Here is a 27,597-nt window from a genome sequence, read left to right on the forward strand (position 1 = left end):
AAATGTGCTTTACTAATCTGCTGTGTGTTTCTTGGCACGATCAAATTGACATGTAAAGATTAATGATCATAATCTAAGTCTTGTCAACATGACATCCAAACACATCTCCTTAAACTATACTTAATCTCCAAATAAACACAGTAATGAGTTAATAATTCTACCTAACAAAATACAACTGTCTCACATACAACTGAAAATGAAATAATCCCTTTCCCAGTGTCTCAGCAGTTCTAGCAGTTTTTCAAAAGTCCAAAATAAATTCTTTTCTGAGACTCAAGGCAGACTGTTAGATGTTAAGCTCTATAAAAATAAAACCAAGTTATGTAATCTCAAGGTATAGGGTAAGTATTCCTATTTCAAAAGGGAGGATGAAGGATAATGACAAATGGGACCAAAGCAAGACTGAAACAACCCAGCAGGGCAAACATTTTAAATCCTTAGTGTATATCTGGCATCTCTTGGGCAAATGATGCAAGATATGAGCTCCAGAGAGCTTGACTGGTCCCACTTCTATTGCTTTGCTTGTTGAAAGCTACCTGCCTGTATTCCATGTTCCTGGAATCTCTGACTTTCTGGAGTCTCCACTGCATCTTTGACTTTATTCTCACAGATTCACATCCCAACCTCTTAGGGGCTCCTTTCTTGCCACCAAGGCCTTCCTTTGAAATCCACATAAAAAGCTCCCTGATCCCACAATTCTTGCATTCTTCATGTTGGTAAAACCAGAATCATGCAGACAACACCACACTTTACCATTAATGGAAGCAGTAGCCCAGCCTCATCGGACCATGGCAATAGCAGCATCTGAGTGCCTGGATGGCTGAACATTGTGAAATCAATTCTGGAGGGATAATTTTTAGGAGGCCCGTCTTGAGCAAGGGTGCCAGGAACTCCCTCTCAAATGAGTGATTTACATTTTCGCATCCTTGAGCCTGCTGTAGGTGGGGTGTTGCTGACTTCTGAGATGACCTCAAGTCATCTTTTTTCTTGTTATTGTGTAAAGGACTATGTTTCTTTTTTTGTTTGTTTATTTGTCTGATACAAGGTCTTATTATGTAGTTTTGTCTGTCCTTGAACTCACTATGTGGCCCAGGCTCAGCTTGAACTTGTGGTGGTCCTCCTGCCTAGTTGCCCAAGTGCTGGGATTACAGGCACATACCATCACATCCAGTGTAGGACTATGCTTCTTTTTAGAGATACTAATCTCTTCAATAACCATACCTGCTTTAACTTCAACTTTGGTCCTTTGGGGCCAAAATTTAAATTTTAAAAAATTTTTATGTTCTGCTTAAATCTGGTCAAAAGCAACCAGCAGTTCCCATGTCACAGTCTAAATGTTGGGCTGCTTGAAATTTCCTTCACTGGATTAGTCTATATCACTTAATCTCAGTCACTCATGGAAATCTCAGGACATGAGCAAAATGTAGATAAGTTCTTTGCCAAAATCTAGCATGCATGGCCTCTAGTCCAGTTTCCAGTAGGTCTTCATTCCCATCAGAAACTTCATGAGCCTGGCTTGTCTGCATACTTATCAGGATTCTGTTTCTGAGCTCCCACCAGAATCTCTCACTAATCTCTGCTTTGAACATTCCAAGGCTTCTGTAACCCATATCTCCAAACCTTTTCAAACTTCCACAAACTAGTTCCAAAGGCTTCTGAACCATATGATCAGGTATAATCACAGTAATTACCCCATTTTGCCAATACCAAGTTTTCTGTATTAGTCAGCTGAGACACAATCCCCAACACCTATAAGTTAAGAGAGGTATAATTTGGCTCAGGGCTTCAGGGGATTCAGTCCACGGTCAGCTGGTACCAAGGCAGGGACATGATGGTGGAAGGGCGTAGTACAGCAAAGATGCTTACTTCATGGCAGCCAGGAAGCAGAGCAAGGTAATAGTGCTAGAGTGGAATTAGGCTTAGGGACCATAGACAGTACCCAAGATCACACCTCCATGACCCACCCAGACACACTCAAGATGTACTTTCACGGTGCTAACCATTTCTTCATCCAGTCATGTTGAAATATCAGGCTCAAGGTTCATATCCTTTCTCTGTTTCTCAGTTTTGCATAAGCTTAGAGTAAAGACAGTAGTTATTTCATTGCTTTTCAGGTTAAATAAGTGAGTTAACACATACAAAATACTCAGAACAATGATGGCATATATTAAGTGTGCAATAAGTGTTCGGTATTTTTCTTGAATGTTTCATGCAATAGTTTGACCTTTAGGTGAGACTTTGGTGATATCTGTGGTCTCCAAGTATTTCATGTTTACATATCAAAGGATTTTTTGGCATTGGAGATTCATAGTATGTCTTGAAAAATTTCACAGAACCTGTTTTTAAATTTTATTAGTATAGTAGTATAGTACATATTGGTTATACAGAATAATAAGTTTCATTTTGGCATATTTGAACATGTATATAATGTACAGTGGTACCTTGGTTTATGAACTTAATTTATTTTACAATTTTGCAGGAGATGGCTGCATTTGTGTTTATTGATTTGAAGATGGCCATGATCATGTTAGTCACCTGATGTAGAGTTTGAAAATAGAAGCAAAATTTTTCCAACAGAAGCATTTGTGAACTGGAGTATTATCTTGATACTGTACCTTGATCATTGCCTCCATTTTTGTTTTCCCTTGCCCTTTCACCCCTCCTTCCACCATTTCCTCTCTCTTCTCAGGTAGTCTCACTTCTGCTTTCATATTGTCTCCCTTGCCCCTCAATCCTAAGAGATGCTTTGATAGAAGGGGAAATAGTATGTTTTATTTTATATAATTCTTATAAGGAAGCATTTCCCATCAGTGCTTATCTGGTTATCCTGCTCCCACAGGGGAGAATGTGTGCTCACCAGACACACTCAGGACCTCCTTTGTTCATCACCTAAAAATTTCAGGATGACACTGCACATTCTTCAGAGATAGGCAAGGTACAGTAAGTTTTCTCACAGTAGAAAAATAATTTCTGTATTTTTCCATTTTACACACACACTGCACACACAGTATACACCTATACACCATGAGTTTTCTATTTGTACAGGAATATAGAGATACATGGTAGTAGAATTTATTACTATGGAAATCAGAGTGTTCACTCATAGTAAGAAATTAAGTCATTTTTTGATTTCTCCTATAGAAAGGTGGAGGTGAAGATACCTGCTGTTCATTTAGTGTCTTGGAAAGCTAAGTAGGAAACACTGGCAACTTGCCAGGAGCTCCACAGGTGATGGACAGTGACCAAGTTCATTGGCCAACATTGTATGTCCTATATTGCAGGAGGTTTATTTTTTCTTTCTTTTCTTTTCTTTCTCTTTTTTTGTTTGGAGATTGAACCCAAGGCCTTCACACTGAGCTATAGTCCCAGCTTTTTTTCATTTTGCTATTTTTGTGACAGGGTTTTGTAAAGTCACTAAGCTGCCTGGGCTGGGCCCAGTCTTGTAGTTCTCCTGGCCCAGTCTCACAGAGTGCTGGTATTACAGGTGTGGCCTACCACGCCAGCTAAATTGGATATTGGATAGAATTTGAAATTGATTGAAAGGGTGGAGAAAGCTCATGTAACTGATTCTCAAGTAATAAATTATTTTTCATGATTGACATTACACACTGTGAGCCAGTCTCCAGTGCTTCCAGGGTCCTTATAAGGAATAGCTGTGTCCTTTGCAGCATAAATCAAGGTCATTTCTATTTTGCAGACAGGGTTTAAGTTTAAGAAAAGGAGAAAAAAAAAAAAAGAACTCCCCTCAAGTTCTCTTAGCATCTCCTCTCTTGCCTTCTGAGTTCAAGCTGTCTGGGGTGGGCCTACTGCTCCCTTCCCTGTACCACGGTAAGCATAGAGCCCAGTCATGGGTATTTTACACTTATAAACATTGAATTCTAAATAGTTGTACTTGTGAGTTAAATTATGAAACTTTCACTAAAATTAGAAACCTGAGTCTTTTTTATATCTGAGCTTTTGCTTTAAAAAAAAGTCAAAGTGAAATATTTATGTAATTCAAAGTCTCTAACTGCTGTAGAATGTGCAGTTTAAATGATCTATTCTTGTAATACTTCTCAGTATTAGGATAGCTAGTTCTACTAGGATATTGAATGCAGTAGAAAATAAAATCAGCATGATGTGGGCACCTCCACCTTACATGCAAACTAGATATTGAAATATAGTAGGAGACCACTGTTTCCCAAAATAAAGGCAAATGCGCTATGAAGGAACAGTTATTCTAGGTAGAAAAATGAACCTTTATACTATTTCCTTAGTAAAAAGTTAGTTTGGATTGGCTTATATACCTAAAATAAAGTCAGAACTATAAATCTTCTGGAGGATATAGAAAAATGACTTTGTGACTTTAGGATAAGCAAAGATTTCTTACACACTACAGAAAAATCACAAACTACAAAAATTGATGAATTGAGCATCATTACAATGAAAAATATTTGCTTGCCAAAATATACTACATTTAAGAAAATAGACAGGCCAGCGAGATAGCTCAGTGGCACAGCACCTGTCAGGCAAATGCAAGGTCCTGAGTTTGATTTCTGGTACCAAAAAGGAGACAAATATATACTAAGAAAACATTCACAACATTTATGTCTGACAAAAGATTTGGATTTCAACTACATAAGGAATTTCTATAAATCTACTATATAAGACAAATAACCAGGTTAAAGACTCAAGTAGGCATTACACAAGAGAACATACATAAATAGCTAGCAACCTAAAATACGAAGTCTCCGGCATCATTAGGTGTCAGGGAAATAGAAATTATAACAATGGTAAGATGCCATTTCACATTCACCAGAATAACTAAAACAAAAAAGACTGTTAGTGCCAAACCTTGGGAAGAATGTGAATCATCTGGAACTCTCAACTGCTGGGGGGTGATGTAAATTCTTCTAACCACTGGTGATCTGTTCAATAGTCTTTTTAATCAAGTTAAATATATTATGTTTACCAAATATGACCCATAGCTCCACTTTTAGAGATTTACCAACAAGAAGTAAAAACATATGTTCATAGAAGAGACTTACATAAAAATTTCCATTGTAGTCTCATTCTTAAAGCTAAATATTAGAAACAATTCAACTATCCATTAGCAGGAGAATGGATAAACAACTTCTGTTATAACAGAGTACTACTTAACAATAAAGAAGAGAAAACTACTGATGAAGCAATAACAGTGATAGTATCAAAAATCATGCTGAGTGAAATCTTAAAAAAACAAACATAAAAGAATCTACTTTCCCTTCCCACAACAGTTGGAGACTTATAAATAATCCAAGATAGGAACCTAGAGGATGTGAGAAGGTGTTGCATGGAGTTTCTTGGAAGGAGGTGATTGCCTGTAATACACACAAATGTATCTGTGCTATGAGAACTCCTCAAAAAGTCTTAGAAAGGGAGACTAGAATCAATAATCCACAAAGAAAATGAAAACTACAGCTTCAATACCTGCAGACCTAGGTAATCTCTGGAAAAGCCATTTTAAAATGATTTTAGTGAGGAGATTGGTGGCTGGAGGTAGGAGCAGGTGTTAGCAGTAAAGATCGTAACCCTCATGCTTCGCCCACAGGAAAAGGTGTTACATGGTGATCTTTCCTGGAATGCTTTGGGTGTTCCTCTCACTGCAAGTGACTGACGGAAAAAAATCAGTTAGTGTGTATGTGTAGGAGGTGGAACTGAAGTAGAAGCATCCTGAAGTCAGGAACACGGGTTAGTTTTAGGTGTCAGAACTGTTCCTTGGACTCTGTTTTGTTGAGGCTGGAAATGCTGAATCCTGGCTCAGACAGGAGGTGGAGCCCATATGATGAGGCTTCCTGATCGAGAAGGAGAATGGCTTTATGTTCACAGTTACCGGAAAGCATTGATCCTGCAAAGATTGCCTTTTATCTGCATAAACAGTGAGCTTTATATAACTTGATTCCCCTATGGAGTCTCTTCTAATGATCTCAAAAAGTATCCTTGACTTCTGAATGCTTTCAGTGCTGCTCAAAGGCAAAAAGTTCTTGATGAGAAGTCAGAGAGGATATCAACATCAAAGTGAATCCTTCCTGTCCAGTGATGGTAGGAACAGTGGAACTCTAATGCATTTCTTACTTTCTGTTAAAAAAGAAAAGTAAAGAAAAGAAAAGCACCTCAGCTAATATACCTGATCACTGAGCCAAAAGCAGTATGGACAGGGTAATATTTCTATGTTTTTCAAGTTAGACTCTTAGGAACCATTTTAGAAAATTTTGCTTATATGTCCCCAATCCTTTAAATGGGGAAATATCTAATATGGCTATAATTAAAATTTCATTTTAGGGAAGCTGAGATACTACTTAAGTCCTTTAAAAATCAGTGCCTCTGATTTGTATTTGTATTACATGTCAGAAGGACCGTTATTTTTTACCAGTTGCCCTCATGATTTAAATAATTTTTGTGTTATACATTCTAAAAATGCAAAAGTCTTGAGTCTGTTTCCATCAAATCCTTCAAAAGTTGGTCAGGAAGCAAGCGTTGTACTTAGGTGTTACTTGTGTGCATATTTGTTATGGGTTAAGCTAAGAATGACTTCCCAAAGTTCCATACATTCAGAGGCAGGACTTTTCAAAAGTGATTGGTCTCCTTTGCTTTATGGATTATATATCACTTTCTTATGGATTATATACCCTTCTGCTAATTGTGCTAACTGGGAGAGATGACAAGAGAAGTGAGAATAGTCTATGCTCTGTACTTCTTTTTTTCAGAGTATCTTTAGAAGGCCTCCAATGGGAGCCACAAACTAGGTAAAAAAAAAAAAAAAATGAAGCTAAAAGTGATGGAGAGGAGCTAGATGTGTCTAAGGGCAACCATGAAGTCCTGGGACCACACGGTGACCTTTACTGTACTACTTGTCAGTTTATTTTTCTATTTTTATGTTTTTACTTTTAATATCACTCTCTCAGAGTTTAATCTGAATAGATTTGGAGTTCTAAAGCAAAATTTACCTTAAAAAGTATCCCCTTTTATCATCTTTCTAGCTATTTCATTCTTCCCCTTTTAAAAAATACCATTCATAATTATTTTGTCTATTGGAGATACTTTCTCTGAATGGTTTCATTGTAAGGCAAACAAAATAATCTCCACAGCAAACATGATTAATGTGCAAACTTACTAGTTATCTATTTATGCTTCATAATAATTTAAGTTCTCATTATCAAATAAAATACAGTATATAGTTACAGGATGGTAAACAGAAAAGGCCACATGTCAAGTGAGGGAAAGGTGAGATTTTAGAATATGTCCCAGAGATAGATAGCCTGATTGCTTGATTTCAGCCTTATAGGTTTGTCTGTTTATTTTTCTCCATCACTGTTCAAATTCCAGTATGAAGCTGAGGATTCTTTAGCTGGGGATTCTTTCAGTAAACACAAGTGTCCTGAATGGTATAAAAGTATATGCTGTTCTTTTCTAGAATGTGATTATTCTGTTAGCTTTTATTTCATTTTATTTTAGTTTTAGTTTTAGTTTAGGTAGTAGCCATAAGAATGTGTAGCAGAAAACTTCCAAGGTGAGCTTTCTGTTTGGAGTGGGAGCTTTTCCATGTCAGCAGTACTCTCAGAAATGTCTGTGTTCAGGTATATTTAAACTTGAGTGAACGTGGATAACTGAAATTTCCACACTACTTCTTTAATTCAGAATAAAACATATAAATAGCAAGTTGAGCAATCAAGTACAGAAATGCTGATAACATAGTAAATCAGCCCAAAACTTTATGGCTTAAAACAGTAATAATTCATGATTTCTCAGGATTCTGTGGCTTCGGAATTTGGGCAGTTTGGCAGTTGCGCATGTTGTTCGCTGGACTGGGTCAGTGGCTGCATTCTGTGGGCTCACCCCGCTGCGTTCAGCTGACAGGTTGAGTGGACTAGAAGGGTTTGAAGGTTTAGGATTTTCTAGCTGTTAGACCCCACTTTGCTATTAGCCTTTCTTTCTTTACATGGGTAGTTTGGCCTCTCTCACCAGATAAGATGGTGGTCTCAACATAGTTTGACTTCTTACCTAGTGGGTGGCTTCCAAGAGGAAAGGTGAAAGCTGGCGGGCACAGGTCCCTTACTCTGCATTTTATTGGTCAAAGCAATCACTGTAGCAGCCCATTTTCAAACTGAGACCAGTTATATTCCACCTCCTCATGGACTCAGGGCAAATGAGTGACAGGAGGGAAAGAATTGGTGGTGACTGTTGGGAGATTATCTGTTACAGTGATTTACTCATTACTGAAATTAAAAAGGACCATTTAAAAAAAAAAAATACCAGCTTTAACTTGTTCCAGTCATGCGGACTGCTACTATAAAAAGAATCCTGAGAACCAGCACAGTGGTACATGACTATAATTTCAGCTACTCAGGAGGCTGATGCAGGAGGATGCAAGCAAGTTCAAGGCCAGTTTGGGCAATTAGCAGTCTTGTCTCAAGATGAAATGTGGAAAGGGCTGGGAATGAAAGTCCACGGTATAGCATTTACCTAGCGTGCATGAGCCACTGGCTTTAATCCTCAATCCCCGGTTTGAAAAAAAAAAAAAATTACGAAACTATCCTTGGTGGATTGACTCATGGAGGCAACTTTATGAATCCATAATGTTGGTCAAATTCCTCTTCACAGTCTATTCAAAATTGTCTATGTTTATAAGTAATAACTTGTCTATCTGATGGAACATTGATTTATATATTGTAATTAAATCTTTGGAATACTGTAAGGAATGCAGTCTTAGTTTTTAGCAAATTTGGACAAAGAAAATTTGTTTATTCTAGACTTGAAAATAATTCTAGATTTTGCATTATTCCATTTCAGCTATGTACATAATTGTTACTTTTTTTCTGCTTCTTGGAAGAATAGTATATGTTCATTTTCTCATAGCCAGACTTGATCTTATAAATAAATGCCTTTTGCTTGACACAAAAAGTAAGGCTGTATTCTAATGTGAAAATCCCCATCCCGCAATAGAAAGACTACTTTTAAGGCTTGGTGAATATGAAAATCTGCTGATCCTGTTGTGTCCAAGTATTGTACAGTAAAATACTTTGTGTGACTGTTGAATATTAAATACTGTAAAGAAACCGATAAAATAAGAATCAGAAGATCAGTGTTCTAGTCACCTTTGGCAAGGTTCGTAGCCTCAAGCCTTTCTTTTAAAATCTATGTACTGAGAGAATAATTTTTTTCCCACCTACTTCAGCATGGATGAAGTTTAAATGAGTAAAAATAATCAGGACTACATGTAAGCTATGATAACTAGATAGAATGTATGTCAGAACATATCTAGTTAGGGCATAGTGATAGTTAAAAATAATCCCACTCATTTTCAGAGAGAGTTACCAAAACCTTTCTTTTCAGTTGCTAGTTCTGTAGAAAGTCTGGGTCAGGCTAAACTGCCTTACTGAAATAACCAGCCCCCTTTAAATGTCTAATTCCTGGAAAGCTGGGAAATAGGCAGAATAGCAACTATAGGACTCAGGAGTGGGCTCACCTTTGGGCGGTGGCATTCTTACCATTTCTTACCTTCCTTGGCAGCAGTTTTATTATTTGTAATCAAAGTTTCCTTTTATGACTGATTTAATAAGAATTTTTCACAGATCACTAGGTAATCATCAGATAAAAATGATTCTGGACTCTTACTGGCCATAAAGTAATTGGCATATTTAACTGATCGTATATAATAGTTTGCTCTTTATTTTTCAGACATTCAGTTAATTATATACTTGTGCTGTCTAATAAAATAGCTTTGAGCTATTTGTGACTGTTCAAATTTAAATTAGTTAAATTAAAAATTCAGTTCCCAGTTATGCTAACTATATAGCAAATGCTTACAAGTGGCTAGTGTAACTATATAGCAAATGCTTGCATGTGGCTAGTGACCACCACACTGGACAGTGTGACTGTTGTATATTAAATGTGGAATACTTTCATCATTACAGAAAATTCTAGACTGGACGTGGTAGTACACTCCTGTAATCTCAGCACTCTGGAGGCTGAGGCAGGAGGATCACTGTGAGTTCAGGGCCAGCCTGGGCTACAAAGTGAGTTCAAGGCCAGCCTGAACTGCATAGTGAAACCCTGTCTCAATAAGACAGAAACAAAAAAGAAAAGGACACAAGATAATTCTAATGGCTAGCACTATGAGTACAGTTATCTAACCTGTGTGTTGTTGCTTTTCTTCTTTGCTGTCTCTCCCAAAGACTCTTTCGTGCTTGTCTGTCTTGGGTCAGCATTGGGGAAAAAGGTGACTGGAACTCACTCCCGTTGTTTCAGTTGTGCTGATGAACTAGTTAGTGTTTGAATTAACCTGTTTGTTAGATTTAGAAAATTTACCTCATATATAATGCCAAAGTGGGATTTTAACAATTTCTGTTTGTTTTTAAATGGCCTAGAATCATGTAGTAGCTAAAATTCCTCATAAACTGGTGACTATGCTTTTCCTATTGAGTATTGGTTCTAAACATTTCTCTCTATGACGAGCTCCTTTACTACAAGTATAAATTAGGCTACTGTGTGCATATCAAAATCGTTTGAAGCCATGTGTACCATTTTCTCAGTTTAAACAAAATTTCTGATCCAAGATCTGTTCAGATCTTGATATATACCAATTACAATATTGACTTTAAATAAACGGGTCATAAAAATGCAACATTAAAATGATTAGGAGCCTAGTCCTTATCACTTAACCCAAAGTAAATGAGAACTGCTCAATACTGTACTTAAGAAGCACTATTTGGTTGCACAGACATGCTCCCCAATGTTTCAAACTGCTTTTAAATTATAGTGCTTCGCGTTGAGAGATTGGGAATTACAATTCACTTTATGATGAATAGTTGCTGAAAGATTTTAAGATCGCACCATGAAGATCTGATATGGAAAAGAACAGTATCCAAAGCCAAGCCACATTTCTTCAGATCAGATTCAAATAATTTTTGTAAGCAATGAGATTTAACAAATATGTTTTCCAGAATGGAAACCTCTTTTGCACTTTAACATTGGCATGATTTATGCACACCCAGGAAACCAAATTATACCTTAATGTCATTTAATGTTTGTTACTTGGACCAAGTTTCATGGATTTTAATTGTGAAACTCAAAATGAAGTTTTCTTGTTGAAAACTTGAGATCTGTAAGTAGACTTGTTTCAAGTATATTTTCCAGTCTTATCAAAACCAGTGAGGAGCAGCTGCTTACACAGCTAGAAGCCAGGAACCTCAGAAGAGAAGAGGAGCTCATAGTTCATCTTCGTGGATCCTGCATATGAGAATTACTAGAGGATTGGGTCACTAGGGTGATTTCCCAGTTCTAATTCTTTTTTGTTTCTGTAGTTGGACAGGCTACTTCATTTATCTGTACAGAATGCCAAACCATCAAGTGCAGTGCTTGTCACCAGTATTTCCTAATCACCATATCGTGACACACCAATGTACACAGAGATTTCTGACAGTGTTGGGGCAAGCCTAACTTTTCCCAGAGCTCTGACGCAAGGCCACCAGGTTGCCTGCACAACCTGTATCCTCTATGCCTTCCTGCAAAGGTTTCACATTCCTTGTATCTGGACTTAGAGAAAGGCTCTACTTGAGCAAAGTGAGTTTGCATCTCCTAATCTGAGTTCCTGCACAGCTGCCAAGGAGTCATTAAGTCTGTCTTTACACAGTTTGTCTCACAGTTCATCCTTAAAATGCTACTTCTCGCATGAGTAAAGCATTACCAGTAACCTGTTAGAGTAGAATTTCTTTTTCCTAGAGTCTAGAAGACATTTTTTTGGACACCAGATGAAAGAATAGAGTGAAGAATAGAAATGTCTTGGTGAGGGTGACAGATATTGTAAATTACACTGTCTGTAGGCATCCAGAAGATGTATTTGTAAATCTTGACCATTCTTACCGATACATTTACACTCCTCCACAGAGCTTCCTGTAGTCACCATTTGCACTCGCTCTTGTTCTCCCTGTTCTTTCTTTTTTTCTTTTATTTGAAAGAGTAAAAGAAGGATAACATAGTAATAGGGGGATTTACTGAATTACGGACAAAGTGGTAGGACAGTATCAATGGTTGTTATTTTACCTATTGGTATCTTCAAGATAGTTTCTCAGGAAAACAAGTAGACAAATAATAGGGAGTTACAGACAAAAATGGTAGGAAATTGTCAATGGTTGTTGCACTATACTTTGGTTTCTTCAAAGTGGTTTCTAGGGAAAACAAATAGAGCTATACATGTGATCAATTAAATAATCATTGACTATTCTCAATGGTTGTTGTTGAAAACACATAGTAATAAACATACATCCATTTATGAAATAGCACAGGAACAATAGAAACCTCCCTGTTCTTTCACTGTACATCAGTTAGATCGCTATTAGAACACTGACCACGGTCTCATTTATACACATCTCTTTCTTATGGAATCTGTCATATCTTTCTTTGTATCTTTGAAAAAATATATATGAATGTATATGTTCATATGTGTGTGTGCATATATACACACTTTTAATTCCTTAGAACAGATTCATACTCAAAAAATAGCATGAAACACCTACTCTGTACAGTATAAGACACTGGTGATAAAACAATGAACAAAATAAATAGAACATCTCTCAAGGAGCTTTTCTAATAAAGAAGTGAGGATGGACATTAAATAATTTACAGAATCCATAAAAGAAGATATTATATAATAGGAAACCCTAGCCTTTTCTAGAGGGTAAGAGGAAAGATTTTCTAACAGAAGTAGTTGACACTGAGACTTGAAAGGTAAGTGGGACGTAGCTGGGCAAAGAGCACTCCATGCAGAGGAATAGCATGTGTGAAGCATACGGTGGGATTGGTTGCCTTGCAATGTGAGGAGCTGGAAGACCAAAACAGCAGGGCGTCAGTGGGTAAGGAAGAAAATGGTGCAAGATGGCACTGCTAAAAAAGTAAGCGGAAGTCAGATCTTGCAGGGATTTGTGGGTCATTTTGAGGATTTGGTTCTTTATTTTTTTATGTTTTTGGTTCTTTAGTTTAAGATCAATAAGCAGTCATTGAAAGGTATGAAGTAAAAGATGCTTCTTCTACATTTACCCTAACGTCCTCCTAGTGGAATCCTGGCTTGCAGCTTCTGTGACTTCCGTGTGTGCACCCCTTGTTGTCATTTGTGCGGTAGCTGTTGTGGAAAAGGAGGAAGTAGGAAGTCTTTAGAATCTTTCTACCTAAAGATAATGAGATCCTTTTAAAACCTGAATTTTCCTCTGCCTCAGAAGTGGTCCACTTAGGTTATTGCAAAAATATGATTTCTAACAATCGTCTTCCTCAAATTTATTATCAGACTGTTATGTAAATAAACAAGACCATTCTTGAATTCTGAGATCATTCCCTCAGCCACATGCAACTCCTGCCCCAAGAACACTTAGCTAGCAGTGGAAAAGTCCCGCTGTCTTTCTTTTGCTGGAGCTGTCTGGCCATACCAGCCATACACAATCTCACAGATAAGCATGGAGGAGGGAAAAGGAGGGGAATGACAATGCAAATGGCAGGTGCTAGGTGCTTAATCATTATTTTTTAGGCCCAACTTAGACAGATTAGGGAAATTGTAAAACTTGCAATACAGTGGAAACATGTAAGGAAAGAATTGTTTTTGTCATTGCAAATGTAAAAATCCACTTTATGACACTGCTTGAAGATGTCAGTGCTTTGTGCATAGCACTTTGAGACTAACATTTTTTAAACACCAGTACAAAATAAGAAATGTGGCTGGAGATATAGCTCAGTGGCATAGTGCCTGCTTGGCGAGTGCAAGGTTGTAAGTTCGATTCCTAGTACCAAAAAAAGCAAACAAAATAAGAAATTACATAAATTAAAAGGCACAGGTCCAGAAAGATTATTTTTACTTTTTGAATCCATGGATCCACTCGAAATCAATGTAGTTGTTTCAGTTAGCTGGATTTAATTGAGCAAAAATCACTGAAGAAAGTTTTTAGTCAATAATTGATTATCACTATTACACTAGGTAGAAAATTAGAGATACAGTATTTATTTTTAAGAAACTGTTTTAAATGTAAACTTTGCGTTTATTTTTAAGCATTCTAAGAACTTGGACGCAGTATTTAACCTTGACCTGCTTTCCCTCTGATGTGGCAGGGGTGTGGGAAATAGTGGATGTGAAAGGAGTTGTTTAAAAATAAAGAGCATCATGCAGATGCGTTTCCTAGTATTATTGTTCCCAGTATCTATTGCTGACTAGCAAAGCATCTCAAATTTAAAACAGTGAGCTTTGCACACTTCCCTCTGTTGGCTGGGGTCCATGGGGTAGCTGTCTTGCTCTATATGACTTTGGCTGGGTCACTCACGCAGCTGCATGTAGTTGGGAGTTCATTTGGGGCGGGGATGCCCAGTATGGCCTCACTCACAAAGCTCACAGTTGTGTCTGCATACTGAAGTGCCGGTCTTCTCCTCTACATGGTTTCTCATTTTACACACCATTTTCTCTCTTTATGGATTTCACTGGATAGCAGACTAACGCAGACTTCGTCACATGCATTTGGCTGAAAGAGTCTCCAGGCTTAGATTTGAAAGTCACTGGGTTGCATTCCTCTGGTCTAGTCACAGGGCCATCCTATCTTCAGGTGGGGTGGAAGAGGCTCCAGCCTTGGTGTAGGAGGGCTGAGTCACATTTGGAAAGCGTAAGCAGAATGGGGGCATTGTGGCAACGACCTGTGAAACATCCTGCCATGATTATTAGTAAAGAAAGTTTAAAAGATTAAAAATTGCATTCCAAATGAAGCAATTAGAATCATTCAACCTACAGTGCTTCCAAGAGATTAAATTTTTTCAGCTAATGTTAATATAAATGTGCTGCAAATAGTAACTCTCACCTGTACTAGGAGTAGTTATTCTATAAAGGGGTTATCCTAATTTTTTCCCTAAACACCTAATTCATGATTTAGCCTTACTGATTAGTAAAAAAGAAGTGTATTACAATCACGCTTTCTGTTGTTTCAGATGTAAAATTCACTTTACATGCATATTGACACAAAGGAAATTTTGAACTCCCTCTAGTGGCAAAAGATTTTTAAAACTTGTTTTTCAAAAGAACTTGCCTGAATTAGTAAGATGGCCGACTTATGCATAACAGAACACAGTTTCAAAATGACTAGTTCTTACCGCAGTACCTACCATCTCCTATGTGATTTATGGATGGTTCTTTCATATCTTATGAGATATGGTCACCTTCCTAAAAAAAACACTGATACCATTACATGCAAAAGTAAGGAAATTTGCTAACTTTTAAAAGTGTAAAACTGCTGATTATTCCCTTTTGTCAACAACTTAAATAAAAGTTACTATGTGCTTTTTATTTGTTTGCTCTGTGTGTTGGGGGGGTTCATTTTGAGACAGGGTTTCAATGTGTAATCCAGGCTAGCCTCAAACTCATGAGGCTACTAATTTAGCCTCCAGCATGCTGGGATTGCAGATGTATGCTGCAATTCCTGGCTAAATTACTATGTTTTGACAATTAAATATTTTGATCTCTGATTAAAAATGTAAGCTGAATTTCCAATTTTTATCTAAATTGCTTTTTGAATACATGACTGTATGTAATTGTAAAAAGTCTTTGGATAGAGAGCAGTAGGTAGCGGATCAAATGTGAAGCTTGGAAGCACCAATAGCCAAACTAATAAATAAATAAATAAAGGTGCCAAGATTCTTATGCTTTCCACAGTTCAAATTTGATTTTTGTAGCCTTTGAGGAAACAACATTCAGCATAACTATCACCACCATCATTCCACACAAAAGAAAGCATAACCCTAGATTAAAGGAGATGAGCTATTACAGACTCTGCAAACTAACTTCTACCCCCACCCCACTGCCTAAGACAGTTAATGTTCATTAACTTACTTTGATACCTGTCCATTTATAGACAGATTTATTCTGATCCTTTTTGAAAAGACTTTCTGTAATGGTATTAGAAAAGATATTCTTAACAAAATTCTGCTTTCCCAACTATTTACGGAAGCTAATCCAGCTTACTTATCCTGTATCATCTGGCAGACTGACACCAATATCCCTCTGTTCTCCAGCCCACAAAAATAGGAATATGGCCAGGGATGGGGAAAATCCGTAGTTTTTCTTTCTCTATTAAATCTCCAGAAAGTGGAATGCGAGACTATTAAAATAATTCCCAGAGATTTTGTTTTGTTTGAGAGTAAGTGATAAACTAGTAAAATTTTACTAAAACAATTAAGACATCCCAATCAAAAGCTAGACTTTATTTTTTTCCAATACTTCTTTTAGTTGAACATTTATAACTGAGTATGTGTCTCTTGTGGTCTCAATTACATCCGGTGTTTTCAGCTGGCAGCATTTCCTTTGTTGAGACCGCCCCACATTATTTGCGTGGCTACATTTCTGCGAATATGAAGAGAGAAAAACCAATTGTGTTAGAAAGTGAAAAAGTTGAGTGTAACTGTAGTTTTGATTTTTGAAACAAAAAATGAGGCTCTATATTTGTTATAAACAAACGGGTGATGTGGGTGTTAATATAGTCTGCAAAAGTGCATGGAAAGTCTTACAGACATCACATAACCACCCTGCGTGTTTTCTCTTGAATATTTATAAAAGTCCAATTTAACTAACAGAGAACAGAAATTTCCTTCCATCTTTAGTTGTACAGATTTAAAATAATGAAAGGGAATTTGCATTTTGTAAAATGGTGTTTTCGTCCAGTTCTCATAGAAACATTTTTGGAACAGTGATCTGTACTAACAGCTGTATTCAATCTTGACTAAAAGTTACTTCCTGAAGAGAATAAAATTCAAGTTAACATTCAAACTTATCTGGAACATGATCCTGTAGGGAGAATGTATTATGTGATCATGAAACTGGACACAGGCACCCTGCTGAGGTGACTTCTTGTAAATAGTACCCAATAGAAACCGCTAGTCAGTGTCAGTGTTTTTAAGTAAAGATTTAATATTCTAAAAGATTACTAATTCATGCATATAACAGTATTATTCTTAAAGAGTTTTATTCTTTGATATTTTAAAATTTCATTTGTTGTGAAATTATATGTGCATGGAGTTTATATGTGTCTTTTTATACATAGTCATATAGCTGGATATACATAATGTTTATATATTTAGGCTTTTTAGAATTTTAAAATAGTTCTGTCATTCTTGATTGTCAGGCAAACAATTTTGGATTCAGTTTTATTTATTCATTGAGCTCAACTTAAATATACTTATTTTTCCTGGCTTCATAAAATTAGTTGATTTTGTATAGCTAAAATGCAGTTTTAGGTATTTAATATGGGTTTTAAAATATCTTTCTGACACGTATTATTGACTTTTACTCCCCTAAGTATTTTACTTTTTATTTAAAGAAAGAAAACGTTGTATTAATCTAACTTGGATATTACTAAGCCTTAATACCTTAGATGGAAAAGTTTTGACTGAATTATCTGTTTTCTTTATGGATCATTTTTTTTTCCTCCAAACAAGGAATCCATAATTTTCAGGGCTAGGTTATCAGATTGAAATAGAGATAAAGTCTAATGCATTAAGGCAGAATTAACCAACATAAACAAAAATTCCAGCCTTCTTAATTTTCAGGAATCATAACCATTTCCGGCCTTACTTTGGCAGCAAATAAGCTAGACTCTTTTTCATTCCTTGACCAAACCACGAAGTTGCCTTGAAGACCTTTGTTTATAATGTCTTCTTGCATTCTTTTTCTCTTGACATGCTCCCTTCCCTCCAGCAGTGAGATACTAATTAAAGAGAGGCCACTGTGACCCTCGGTTGTTTAGAAGTCATCCGGAATGAGGTGGCAGCACAGATCTGGAGAGGAAGTGCTTCTGCCTAAAATACTGCAGCCCTTAAGACCATGTTATCAAAAATCTGTTAGCTTCTAGTAGCAAGAAAAGTTTCTCCTTTGGCTTAAAACATGTACATTTCTAACCAAAATAGAATCCCCAACACTGAACCAGCACATCATTTATACTTTTTTATAGGAATTTGTCACAATTAACATAAACTCATATATATCAAATGATAGTTTATTTTAGAAACATTGAAGTATACAACTATTAAAGACATATCTGAAAGGTGATGAGGGACAGTTAAGCTGTGTGTTTGCGGGGAGCAAGGAGCACCTTTCTTGCCATTCCTTTTTAAGAATTTGAAGCAGCTCAGATGGCATGAGAAGCTTTTCTCAAAGCACTTTAATTGGGATGCTAAAATGAATATAGTACCTGTCAATCATGTAGGTGAAGGCACTTCAGTTTTTAAAATACTATTTTAAGAGAAATAATCTAAAAACCTGCTGTCTAGTGGTGCTGTCTGAGATTAAATTATCTCTGTTAAAATGACTTGCTAGTGCTAAGTGCTGACCTACACAAAAGTTTCTCATACAATTTTGTATTTTTTTAGCGATGTACTTTTGACCTCAAGTAATAGAGACCCACCACTGTTTGCATTAAATAATGAAATGGGATTGTTCTAAGAATATGTAAGGGGACTTTCAGGTCATGGGTGGCACTTGCTTGTAATCCCAGCACTCTCGGAGGCTGAGGGAGGAGAATCAGAAGTTCAAACCCAGCCTGGGCAACTTAGAGACTTGATGAGACTGTCTCAAAATAAAGAAGTAAACTATTAAAAAACACTAGCCAGTGTAGCTCAGGGTAAAGGCCCTGGGTTCATTCACAGTATTGGGGATATATATATATATATATATATATATATATCTCAGTTACAAAACCAGACCTCAGCAGAACGTAGATAGTGCTGTCTTCCCAGATCTCAGAATTCACAGAGGCCATCGTCTCTTATGGTGACCTCATGGAGACCAACCAGGTAATTGTCCTCAGTTTAAGACACAGTTTTAAGAGTATGAATTTTTGATTTTTGTCTTGAATTTCTATGATTCCTGCCATTCAGTTGTTCTTTCTTTAGCTGGTTTCAGAGTCTGGTTCCTCTGTTTTTGGGGGTCTTCTGCCTTCTCATTCTCTCCTCCTGAGTCTCAATGCTGTTGAAAATCCTGTGAGTCACCATTACCACTGATACTTCCTGTCTCCCGTTTCTCTTTCCTCCTGACATCATTTTATTCCTGCCCCCCTCAGGTACCCCATGACCTCCCTCCCTGTATATTCAGGGCCCAACTTCTGGAGGACAGTAGGCCCCCTGTGAACATTGGTTGAATGCATAGATGAAGAACATTGTTAGGATTGTTTTTTTTAAAATGAGCATTTTAAACAATTTTTAAAAGAGCTAATATGATAGAAAATAATGGAGAGGTAAATGAAGAAAAGATATTTTGAAAATTTCAAGGACCTAATGACCTCTTTGTGTTAAAAAAAAAAAATCAGTATGAAAGAAAAGTACTGAGAAATTACTTATTTAGAGAGACACTGAAGAAGTTATGCCTTTAAACTAGAGAATCCAGGCTGTCTTATTAAAAAATAGTATTGCTTTCAAATCCTCCCACTTCATGCTGCTTCATTTCAATAGCTGTACTGTGAGGAATGGCACAATTTAACATATCAAGAAATGAAGCAGTTGTTGGTTGACCATATTCCACTCAAGAGGCAAAATTAAGGTCTCTAATAACACCTTGAGGACTCTTTTTGTTTGATTTTCAGATCTTAATAATTTATCTGTGAATAGAATATCAATTCCTCATTATCTTAGGACAAGCATCCTTTCTATGTTCATTTTTAAATTCCCTACCTTCCTGTCTTTTCCCTTTTAGTTGATCAGGATGTATATATATATAAATATCAGGAAAGAGTTCTCAATTCTAAATTCCTTTGCTTTCTTATATTTATTTTTTCAATCTGAAATAGAGGTGCTGAAGTTCATTTTGTATTTGTCAGCTTTTCCACTCCTGATATACACGGATTAAAGGTGGAAATGATTTGTTTGGCTCACAGCTTCAGAGGGTTCAGTCTGTGGTGGCTGACTGCACCGAGGAGTATAGCACCTCCTGTGATTCAGTCACTTCTGCAGGAGTCTCCTAATTCAGTCAGGTTGCCAGAGAAGATTAACTAGCACAGTTCTGTAGAATATTTGCTAGTTCCTGCCACATGCTTAGCCATTTATGAATAAATAGACAGTACATATAATTATACACAAAATGTGTGATTCTGTTTTCATTTAAAAGTTTTCAGCTAAAAGTTAAGTTGAAAAAGACTCTGAAAAGCAATTTAAAATTCAGTTGCATATCTACCCCTCTTAGAGCAACAATATCCCAAAATTGCCTGTTAATGGGGCTTTTATTTCCCCTGTACTTTGGAAGTAATCAGCATTCCCAAATGCATTTAAGAGTATTTTCACTCATTAGAGAACAAGTGCTTCTCAGCCTCTGAAGGCTTTCTCTGTGAAAACAAAACAGACTGTAAGAGTGCTATATGAGGGTAAGGAAAATTTTTTTCTTCATTTTATGAGATGGTACTGTTTTTTTCTTGGACCCATAAGTCAATAATACATTTAGAGTAACTTGTGTTTCCCAGATTTGCAGTGGTAGACAAGGCACTGAGGTGGACCTACTGTTTTGGAAATGGGCATATAGTGAAATGGACCTGCTAGTGAAATGGACAAATAGATATAAGCAAAGTACAATCCAAGTGGCCATACTAGATAGCATATACTACACGGTGTGATTGAAAAACATGGTGAACGTTTAAATTTTTAAAAACTTATTACAGCAACAGAAACATTGCTGAGAACAATGCAGTGCGTGTGTTTGAAGCAAGGGGAAACATTTTGAGGGGAATTAATGGCATTGTGTCTTTTACGTTAAGCTTTACTTAAAGCTTTACATAATAAAGCTTTTAATTTAAACATTCACTTTATGTTTTGATCTCATTGTATTGCTCAAGCATTTATGGCAATTTCTATCAAATAAAAACAGTACAATGTGTCCTCATCCACCTTATTTACTGGACTTGGCACCATGCAACTTTTCCAAAGTCAAAATGACCATGAAAAGCAAATGTTTTGAATCAAATCTGGACATGGAGGCAGCCACGACAACACACTTAGACACAAAAGAGGACTTCCAGGATTGCTTCAGAAAGTGACCAGAACAATGGAATAAGTGTGTTAAAAGTGAAGGGGAGTAGTTTGAGGGGGATTAATGACAGTGTCTTTTGCTGTAGTAAATTTTTAAAAAAAGTTTTATACATGTGCTGTTTTTAAAAATGGTATCAGATTTTAGTGGTGTCATCAGAGAAGGGGAATGGGGAGTGAATGCTGACCAGGGGACATACAGGCAGAAGAAAGTGCAGTCCCTGGTGGGTTTGGTCCCAGTAGAAAAGCCGTGTTTGGAAGCCCAAGGAATTATTTTGATTAGTGGCTATTTCTGAAGCATTGATTGTGGGTGAAATCAGTTATGGAAACGAATCTGAAACAAAGAATAAAGAGGGTGAAGGAAGACAACGAAGAGAGACCACTTGGGGTACCACCCATGTGGGAGGTTGAAGCTGATGTAGAGCTGAGTAATGCTGCACAGGGAGTGAGAGGCATGTGTGGTGAGTGGTGAGATCAGAAGCCAGATTACAGTGGTCTGTAATTAGAATGGAGGAGGGAAAATGTACACATCTCCACTACTGAGTGGTCTTTGAATGAACCCATAGGGATGGTAATGCCTGCAGGGGGTGCATGACTGTCATCCCAACTCATTCAGAGGCTGAGGTAGGAGGATCACAAGTTGAAGGCCAACTTGGGCAACTTAGTGAGATCCTGACTCAAAATAAAAATAAAAGAAAAGGGCTGGATATACAGCTCAGTGTTACCCTTGCAGCAAAGGAGAGAAGGAATAACTTAGAAAAACAGAGACAAAGAAAGCCCTCCTCTTTTTTTTTTTTAGAAGAGAGAAAACCTGAGCTAGTTAGTTTACTGGAAAAAAATCCATTGAATTGCTCTTCATAGTTCTAAAAAGAAGATATATTAATGTATCTTTTTATAGTAAAACTTATTAAGTAGCAAAGAAAAATTAAAAGCAAGTAAACAATTCTACAGAAATTGAGTTGGGTGAGGGCAAGGGTAAGGGAGAGTTCTGAGTAAATTAATTTAAAATCAAGGATGCCAGTAAAAGTATGTTTCAAAGAACTAAGAACATCTCTACTACTGATAAGAATGCCAAGAAGATGTGGAACACTACAGAGATATATTTGAGAAAGAACTGAAGCCATTTCATGTAAACAGTGTCACATGGCACCTACTTTATCATTTGGCAGTGAAAGTGGGGTTGAGAGTTTGAGGGAAAGAATTGGAATAAATCTGATGTGGGAAGGGACAGAGAGCTGCTTGTAAGTGAGTACAATAAATGATGCACAGCACTGAAGGGATAACTAAAGGTAGATGAACTTTTAATGAAGCCAGTGAGTGGTCTTAGGATTTGCCTGGGAAGCTGTCAGCAACTCAGAGGAGGAATAGAAACCTCTGGTCAAAAATGTTCCTTTGAAATGCAGGACGATAGGGCTGTGACTATTGGGCACAAGAAATAATTGAATTGGCTGCCTTAATGAATTGAGGTTGGTTCAATGGCATATGATGAATGAAGAAGTGGGTAGGTTGGTGGCCCTGGTGGTGATGATGTGAACTCATAGGCTAGAGGGTGAGAGAGTAAAGAGAATAAAAGAGAAGCTTGTTTCTTCCTCTGGAAGGAGCAATGTGAAGAATAGTCAAATAATGCTTGTAAAGTCCTCATAACAATGTCTGAACCATGCTAAGCACTCATATGATAATTTTCTCATATGATAATTTTTATTAATTAGAGTGCAGAGTAGATGGAAGGATGGGAAGTTCAGAATCTGATGGCACAGTGATATTAGTCACTGAAGGAAGGGGATGTGTAGGTTTTCTTGAAGTGGAACTGTTACTCTGAAGTTTTAGACAATACAGTAATATTACTGAAGAAAAGACTTTAGTTATGTGCCAAATTTATCTGAAGAAGGAAGGCATTTACTAGAGATAGATAAGTGATGATAACTAATATTCATAATCTAACAAAGTTCCTTCTTTGCTCTTAAAAAACTAAGAGAGATGGCTCTCCCAATTTTGTAGTTAAACAGTGGGTTTAGATGAAGGTTGTTAATCTCACAGATAGTTGAATTGCCTTTTGATCATGGGAGCTTTTACAGAGACCATGCTTTGTGCACCACTCCATACTCCAAACAGCAGTGGAAATTTATAGGTGGTGGAATGAGGTGGAGATGGTCTCAGGGCTGTGCTCTTCTACATTGAAGAAGAACAAGGAAGAGGCAAAGAATCAGCCACCAGCGTCTCAAGGGAAGTCGTGTCATCAGGGGAAAGTAATTCTTGTCTGCTTCAGTTAGTATGAGACATGTTTTGGTAACATTTTGGGTTTTAATAAATAGATGCTTAACCAAGAAAACATTTAGTCATTTCCAAATCTTAGGTCTAAGAGGCTATAATTTTTATGAACCTTACAGTAAAACTTTTTAACAGTAAAGCTGGTTTAGCTACACACATATCTATATATACATACATACATATAGATTGATATGGCTGGGTAGATAAGTGTGGATAGATAGATAGATAGATAGATAGATAGATAGATAGATAGATAGATAGATAAGGCATGAAGCTAAAAGCTTGTCTTGGTTCTTGTAGCCACTTTCTGGTTCATTCTTTATAACAACTATTTTCAGGTAAAAGTGAGAGTGTATTTCCTCATCATCTCTGGTTCCAAATCATGTGCAAATAAGCTGCAATGCCTGGTGGAGTGTATAGAAGTCCTCAGGTGTGCTGGGCTGGAAAGGAAGCTGAGAACTGCTGATTTACAGTGGAGCTAGGTCTGTGAGCAGTTGCTGAACTCACACCTGATGCCTTTCAATAAAGAGTGGAGAGTGCATGCTAACTGTGGGCCATGGTTTCTTCAGTGGAGGAGTTTATAATGTAAAGATCATGAATTAGCCAAATGTAGGCATTAAAACAGGCCTTAGAAAATAGAGCAGGAGGTTTTAGCAAACACAGAGCAGAAAAAAGTCGGAGCAGACCATGAGCTGTGATTTCAACAGAGTAAACAGAGGGAGGGAAGAGTGTGGTTTGGCTGATGGAAAAACAGAGGCTGTTTCCTGGCAAAACTCAGAGCCAGAATAGAGTGAGTTCATGGGCAGCCAAAACACAAATAGTACCTGGAATAGAGGTAAAGGGGCAAGGGAATTAGAAAGTGAAGAGCTTTACGAGTGTTGTTCAGAAATTTGTATTCGATGTGGGAGTTTCCGGTCAAAGAGGACATTAAAAGTTATTTCAGATGCAGGCATACAGTAAGTAAACAAAGGTAGATCCAGGGGAAATCAGAAGACAGGCTGGCAGTTTTAGTTTGAGGAATGTAATGGGTAAGGGATAGAGAAAAAGAAGAGAGAGACAGAACTACAGAGAGGCAGTGAATTTAGAAACAGTGCATTTTCACCGTGAAGTACAGAGATGAGCTGAATCTTCTCGGTCTAATCACTTAGACTGGCAGCATTTCCCACCAATTCACTGTGACTTTGTCCGCTCCAGACTGTTGTCTCATGTCTCAACCTTTTCAACTGCCTTTTTTCTTTTTCTTTTCTTCTTTGCTAGGAGAAATTCATGAGAGTAATTTGCACAGATGAAGTAGTTTAAAAAAAACCTCATAATCAGCTTTGTAGTCACTTCCTAGATGTTTGGGGCACCAGGGATCAGTTTGCCTTGACTGTCTGAAATCCCCTGAGAGTCAACCTCACAAGGCTGATGCCAACTAAAAATACCTTGTGGAAGTTTTCAGACATAACCAGAGTAGAAAGAATAGCTTCAGTTGTTATCAACAATTTGTCTATTTTTATTTATTGATAGAAATTTTAATGTTGTATGATAGAGTAAAATAACCAATATAATTCTCAATTACTGAGCTTCTTCACCTAATTAAAAAAATCTACTAGTCATCAAAAACCCTGAATTTTATTTTTTAAATAAAAGATGCAGGCAAGTATTGAAACGGGGAGAAAAACATTCCCTGTGATGATTTACAACATTTTGTATTCTGAGGGTGGTCATAGTAAGTAGCTTATGCGAATTCTAGCAACTTCTAAATCAGAATATATTTTTAAATCATTTGAGATCATGAATTACAGAGCTTGAACTGGCATGTTCCTTTTAATATCAATTAACAAGTATCCCCGCCATAAGCTACTTTTATTTTTATGGAATAATAACACTTACTTGACTAGGATTTGTATACATTTTGCAGATATTTTCCACTCACTCATATATTCACTAACAAATATTTGAATACTTGTGTACCAGGGCCTGCGTTAGGAACTTGGAATATATTATTGATTTGATATGTTAATATTTACTAAAAGATGACTTTAAAGTGAGATCAGTGCTGTTCCCTTATAAAAAGGGAAACTTTACAACTACATGAAACTCATAGATTAATCCTTAAGCTTCAGTTTTAATCAATCTAGAGTCTGTAAATAAACTGACCAGTTTCTTTCACTTTTTATGCCAGTTTTATTAATGCACCAGTGAAATGAATGGAAGGAGAGTGCCTGAAGAAGAGGAGGAGCTGCAAGGTGACTAGTCAGTTCCTGAATAAATATGAATTATCAGATATTAACAGTTGTTGCTACACGTGTGACTCATTCATCTGTTTCTCTAAGTAGGTCATCTTACCTACTAAGTGATTGCTTTTGATTCATTTTGTAACTTCCTACCAATTTTAAGGATTGTGATAACTATTTCAAATACACATCTTTTTGTCTTACATGATCTGTGTAGACATTACTCTTCCCTTCTGAAGCACTAGGAAGTCAGAAAACTGGTGCATCAGGGCCTCTAAAAGGATCCATGTCTATTTGTAAGACTCACAATCTTAGAGACTACCAGAACAATACTGGTTACTAATAGAGATACAGGGACAGGGATGGGGATGGGGGATAGGTTACAGGGATAGGGATGGGGATGGGGATGAGGGTGGGTTGGGAATGGTGATAGAGACAGGTTGATAGAGACTGACTGATTCTCAGGTTATGTGTGCAACTGAGAACTTTCAAAGCACTAATCACAAGTTTGGAGTAGCCTAATAAATATCTACAGACTTCAGTTCATCTCCCTTTAGTCTTTCTTATTATGTGAATGCACTGTACATATAAAACACCAGAAGTGTTGGTTGATGTAATTGTAGGGAGATGGCTGAGAAAGGAAACAACAGCTCAGCTTGCTTCTTTGTGATGGATGTCTCTGTGGGATTAGGGGAAAGTTTCTCAGTCTGATTCGTGGAGACTGTGCCCACTACCTCCAGGTCTCCTCGGAAAAACTGAATGTAGGAGTCATTTGCTTATACCTACTTACTGTTGTTTTCTTAGGAAAGTTAAAAATGAGTGTTTGACAAAATATATTTCCCGTGTCTGAAGTTATGAATGAAAAGAACATGTATGTGTAATTGCATACACCGTGTTCATGCACCTGTTTGCCATACTTCATAGAGTCTAGGACACCTTTTTCACATTTCAGCATCCTGGAAATTGGTGTGCATCTGTGATTTATGATGTCTTATCATTTCTGTCTTGCTTGTTTCACTGTTAGCATCTGAGTACTTTAGGCAGTTTATAAGCATCTATCTTAGATTGCATGATGTGCAACTTATATCCAAATATTTGCAGAACACTGATTGCAGAGAGATGAGGAGGCCACTTCACTTTTACCCAAAAAGTAAAGTAAGAAGATTTATGTTGACAGTAACAGTTGAGGCCAAGAGAGCCATCTTGTCATGGAATCTCATTTCCTTAATAAGTCATATACTGATGCAATTCCTCTTATGATCCTACATGATCTAAAAATTAGGGTACAAATTTATAATGTGTAATACAATCTGTAAAACGTTTTTTAAAAAGATTTGGCTACCACGTTTACATTCAGTTCTAACGAAGGTGTTCATAGTTCAGCAAAAAAGGTGAAAATCATTTCTGCCATTTGTATGAGTATGTAAGAAAGCTGTCTTGCCTTACCACTCATGCATTCAGCAAAACCTACTATATGCAAGATTGTAGATTAAATAAATCATTCGAGATTAAATGACTGTTTAAGCCATCTATAAGATTGTTAAGATTTTTAAAAACTGCACCTCTGTATTTATGGCAGTGTAGAACACAAAGAAAAATACTGATAATCTACATAGATTCTTTTCAGATTTTAAGGCTGTTTAACAAAGTACTTTTTATAGGTAAAGCTAAATATGGGTAATTGGATGAATTTGCTATTGAGCAAGGTGTACAAGGAGAAACAGTAGTATTGATTCAATTGTTGAAATATTTATTGAATGATTAGTATGTGCCAGACACAAGTGCAAGGATTGGCCCTTAATAATTTTTTTCAAGTCTGAAGTTCTATAATTTTGAGCTTTGTGATCTATGGCAAGTTGCCCACTCTATTTGAGGCTATCTACTTATTCAGAATAAAGTGGGGGTAGATACTTACCCTGGCTCCTCTGAGACTTTAATTGAGATATCTCAAGATACATGGTAACATTTTAATATAATTTTTATGCCTGTATCTGTGAATATTTATGTTCTTTATAGTAGATAAATACATCTATCTGTGACTCTCTGTGAATATTTATGTCCTTTATACTCTCTC

The 27,597-nt window shown here is 36.9% G+C and overlaps 1 protein-coding gene across 4 annotated transcripts in view; it reads left to right on the forward strand.

The window, feature by feature from the left end:
* Positions 1-27,597, forward strand: part of Rbms1 (RNA binding motif, single stranded interacting protein 1) — a 203,706-nt gene that overhangs the window by 47,540 nt on the left and 128,569 nt on the right. The window lies entirely within an intron of this gene.

The sequence above is a fragment of the Chinchilla lanigera genome, unplaced genomic scaffold (assembly GCF_000276665.1).
Source record: "Chinchilla lanigera isolate Chin_1 unplaced genomic scaffold, ChiLan1.0 scaffold00048, whole genome shotgun sequence".
Taxonomy (NCBI): domain Eukaryota; kingdom Metazoa; phylum Chordata; class Mammalia; order Rodentia; family Chinchillidae; genus Chinchilla; species Chinchilla lanigera.